Source organism: Anneissia japonica, unplaced genomic scaffold, assembly GCF_011630105.1.
Source record: "Anneissia japonica isolate Jap-2015-1 unplaced genomic scaffold, ASM1163010v1 scaffold2878_len565122_cov162, whole genome shotgun sequence".
In the NCBI taxonomy this organism is placed as follows: domain Eukaryota; kingdom Metazoa; phylum Echinodermata; class Crinoidea; order Comatulida; family Comatulidae; genus Anneissia; species Anneissia japonica.
In genome coordinates, this window is record NW_022758092.1 from 5,894 (window position 1) to 11,087 (window position 5,194).

The 5,194-nt window shown below is 33.8% G+C and overlaps 1 protein-coding gene across 1 annotated transcript in view; it reads left to right on the top strand.

The window, feature by feature from the left end:
• The window catches only part of LOC117125008, a 24,001-nt gene that overhangs the window by 2,978 nt on the left and 15,829 nt on the right, over positions 1 to 5,194 (top strand). The gene's annotated exons all lie outside the window — the stretch shown is intronic.

Below are 5,194 nucleotides of genomic sequence, written 5' to 3' on the forward strand. Positions count from 1 at the left end.
CTGCGGCAGTGCCGATAGAAAACGGCAGCTTTTTGGCACTGCGGCAGTGCCGATAGAAAACAGCAACTTTTTTTGGCACTGCGGCAGTGCCAAATCGGCACTGCGGCAGTGCCGATAGCCACTACCGCGGAGCACACGTCTGTCAAGACTAAAATGTAGGCTAGGCTAGTGCCAAATGTTCATTTTGCGTTTTTGTATAGCCTAGGCCTAATCCGCTTGCTTGTGGGTAAACTTGGAAGATGGGCTCAGACAATTTCTTCAGTCTCGTTTTACATAAGATTTCGTTGTATTGTTTGGAAATATGTAATATTGATTTTAGGAATTGTTGCACTAGGCCTATTGTAATCATGGAATATACTTCCATGGTTAATACATCTGTATAAACAAAATAGATTTTTTTCAAATCTCAATCAATTTATTATCCGTAACTATTTATATTTAAGTGACAGCGGTGATGGCACGTACTACACGCGGACGATAGCTAGGCTAGGCCTAGCCTAGTAAAGACAATCGTTTTGACCACTTAGATTGTGACGCCAGTAAAAGATAAAATTTAACAGAATCCGTGGTTGATCTTTTATTATGTGAATTTAATGTATGAAATGTTATTTTAATCTTGATTATATAACATCTCCCAATAACGAACTCTCGATTTTACGAGCCGAATTTGCCGCGATTACGTCATTACGAACGATCGTTTTTAACTACAAAAACACTTACAATTGCATATAAAAGTCCTTAAAAATAATATAAAATGTTGTATCAATTAAGAAAGAAAATATTTAGATCTATATATTACATTCGAGCTGTGCATGCTTACTCAGGCATTGGCCTACTGTACATTAAATCTCACTTTGTTAATTGAGGGCGCTATTTGCATGGATTCACAAAAGCCGTAGATAGAGGAGTGTGGCCATCTTGGCGCATGGGCGCCATGTTGTCACCAAACAGCGTGTGCGCGTATAGCTTTATAACATTTTATAATAATATCTTTGTAAGTATACACTTAAATAAAATTGTAATGGACAAAAATGTTCAGTATCAAATTACATTCACATTATTTTCAATATTTCCTTGTTTATTATGCATCTACCATTTTGCATTTTAATAGAATAGCACCAACAAACCAAATGCTACCAAAATGTTTTTTTTTTTCAGAATGTTGAAATTGTCAAAAACCCATAATTAATTCATTTTCATCACACACGTATAGTTACTAAAGCTTTCTTTAGGACATAAAAACATTAACTTGCCTTCAAATCATTAATTATAAAATGAATGTCAACAATATATCTACAAAGCTTTGGAATTTTACCACACAAATTTTCAACTATTCAAACTGCTCTAGCCTTACTTCAACTATAAAAGGCCATACTACACATCCACCTATCACCCTATATTTTAATGACGTTTTTTTTTTTTTTTTTCAGAGATAAAATCACTATTGTTACAGACAATGGTCTGCAAATTAATACCACTCCAGATATGTTCACTCAGGCAGGTGTCACCGTCGAACAGTTCATCTCCACTACTCCAGTAGAAGTGAAATTAACCGTCACAAATAATAACGTTACAATGTTAGAGCTATAAAAAAAATTAAAAAAACATAAAACGTAGTCTACATTTTAGTTTTTTCATGTTTATAACCAGTAATTTACTGTTCGATTTATCCAAACAGTTATTTTTTAAATAAGTTATTGAATTCATCTAATATGTTCAAGTTTTAACGCATCTTAACTGTTTGGTTAATTTTCTTCTAGTATTTGCAATTGATTATTGTCTTCTTTTAATCAATCATTTCCTACAAATAATTGTTTACAAAATCAGTTTTTTAGTTTCTTCTGCTATTAGCACTCCATTATTCTCTTTTTATAACCTATAGCTTACAAAATTGCCAATTTCATATTATCTGGCTAATTACAATTATACTCGCCTACCAAAGCAAATACAAATAAAAAACATTTTTTTCAAAAATAAGCTACTACATTGATCCAATATATCCAGAAGTTTCAACAAAGGTTCAAATATTCTGTTTTTATAACAATTAAGTTATTACAAAAAATTGTTTCAAAGTCAGTTATTTGCTTAACTAGCAAACAAATTCTAAATATTAGTAAACTTGCTCCTAGTATTGGCAATCGATTAATGTGATTTTATAACCAATACTTTTCTACAAAAAATTGTTTCAAAAATGAGTTGATCGCTTAACTAGCTGGCAATATTCCACATTAATTATGTTTTCATAACCAGTAATTTACTGATTGGTTAATCCACTGTTTTAATGAAGTTGTATTTTATAATATGCTAGTCAAAATTACCAATCACATATTGTAAGGCTAATTGCCATTATACTCACCTACCAAAGCAAATGCAATGCAAATAGTTATTGCATTGACCCAATCATTTATTGTAAGTTTTAAACATATTCTAAATGTTTAGTTAACATGCTCCTAGTATTGGCAATCGATTATGTTTTTATAACCACTAATTTACTGTTCGATTTTTCCATTTCTTACTGAACTTCTATTTTATAATATGCCAGTCAGAATTACCGAAGCATAATTACAATTATACTCGCCCACCAAAGCAAACGGAACTTCTGAAAAGTTATTAATAAGTTATTGCATTGATCTAATAACTAGGTTTAGAAAATAAGTTGTTTTGTAAGTTATTGCATTGATCTAATAACTGAGTTTAGAAAATAAGTTGTTTTGTTAACTAGCTGCCAGTATTGGCATTCGAGTATTGTAGTTTTATAACCAATAATTTAATGATTGGTTTATCCATTTTTAGTGAGGTTGTATTTTATAATAATATGCTAGTCAGAATTCAAAATCACATACCATACACCTAATTGCCATTATAACTATCTACCAAAGTAAATACAACTAAAACAGAATGTTCGAAAATAAGATGCTGAATTAGTCTATTCTCTTCACAGGTTTTAAAACATATTCATACTTGCTGATCATTTTATCCACTTCTATAAAGAAGTTGTTGTTGCAACCAATAATTTAAAATTCTTTCAATAAGTAGTTCAGTTAACTTCATACCAGTATTGGCAGTTTTTATTGTATATAAATTTGTTAATAAAAGTACATATACAAATAAACTACATCAGCACTTTTCTTTATAATGTTTGTTCTTCGATAAAGCACGAGATTACCATTCAATATACAACTTATTTTCATATCTTTTTCACCAATCAGAAGCCATATGAAATTCAAAATATAAAAATAACATTACAAATGCAGCATGCACCATCATAAAAATTCACAAATACTGTATACACTAAACCCTAAAATTACCATCAATTTCCACTAAACCACCCATTCTAAGTTACACTAAACAAAAAAGCTAATTACCCACTACCAACATACATTAGCATTGCATTTCAAACACTGTTGGCAAAGCTCATCGCCACTTATTTCCCCACACTACACTTAAACTTCCCTAATTCGACTAAGCCTAAGTCAAATAATTTCTAAGTCAATCTTAATTTTACATACCAAATTCTTGTCTTCTATTAATCTGTAAGTCAAATGTCATCTATCATCTAAATCAAACAACATTTCAATGGCATTTTAGATTCGACTTCTGAAAAATTCAACTGTATATATATAACAAGTTACTATACCACATTAAACTTCCAACCAATTGCACTTAACCACATAATGTAATATCGCCTTCCCATATCACATTCCATAACAAGTGATTTCACTATTTCCTTCAATCAACCTGAACTTAGGTTAATGCCTGTGAGTTTTGGGCTATTAGCCCTCTAGTTGAAATATCCGGTGTAGACTGTTTGACCTTAAATCACTTTGATTGGTCCTCACTCGCACACCCCACCATAAAATGATATTAAATATTAGGAGGCACATCCTTGATATATGGCCTATGCTTCGACCAAAGTGACGGCCAGTAAAAACAGGGCAAAAAAATAGGAAAAATATATGCAAGAAAAAATCAGAACAAAAACAATGACTTTTTCTAGTATTTCTGGGAAACGCCAACAACAGTAACAACTAGGGCAACACCTCTGCGTCCGCCACTGAGGCTAGTCCGTGACTACTCCAGCACCCTCATTGTTTGCCGATTAGACAGAGAATTATTTTTCGCACACTTTCCATCACATTTTGTTCAATTAATTGCCAAAACAGTACCCTGCCCATATCTGTACTCTTACCTCTTTGCAGCAATATCGCCATGCCCATAATCTTCGTTCACTATCGTTCATGTGGTTCACTCTACCTTCGTATACCTCAGTCCAATAAGATAAGGCCTTTTCAATTGCTTCATCTCCTAGAAATAGTCTTCCTAGCGAGTTACAACATGCTGCTAGTTGTCTTGATTTTTGTCGGCTTCTCAAGAAACATTTGTTCTTTAAGTAGATCTCATTTAACTGTCCAAATTTCTTTTCTGTCGTTTCTGGTGTTTTTGTTGATCACCAAGGGTTAACTTTTTTTTAATTTGTTGTGCCTGGCATCCCTTTGCAAAAGGCGTGGTACAAGTTCCTGCATTATTATTACGAATGAGTCGACATATCTGTTTGTTCTGTGATTTTAACCTTTTACCTAATGTGAGCCTTGAGTAGGATCTCAGTGCAGTACGTATAGCCTAATCAGTGAGCAATGAATTTCTGTTGTTTAAAATTCATTATAAAAAATTAATCAGTTAGGCCTAGATTTAACTTAATATTGGCATATTGGCATTCAGATTCTGAATTGATGCTAGGGGCCTAGGCCAGGGCCTAGTTAGGCCCGGGGAGAGGCCTATAAGGTTGAGCGATGTGCACAAAGAATGGTTAAGGTAGGCCAGGGCTTGGGAGATGTGGCGCAGTTGAACTATTTTAAAACACAGGATTGTTTCTATTGTTTTGTCGACTTTCTTTATTAGATAAATATGCCCTACATTGGCGGATCCTGTTTGCTGGAGGAGAAAGAGTCGGGTGGGGTGTGGAAAGACTATGCAGCAGTCAAATAAATCAGTTCCCACGAGTTTGCCATGAATCATTTGGCCAAGATACAAATCGGGGAAACTCCTTCACGTTATCCTGGAAACACATGTATCTGCCCCTGGTCTGTAGTGGTAGGGGACGCCACTATTAGTGACTAAATGACACCTCACAACCCCACCACCATCCGACCCCGGTAACTAATACCTTCTATTTTCTTTTCCGGTGCCCCCTATA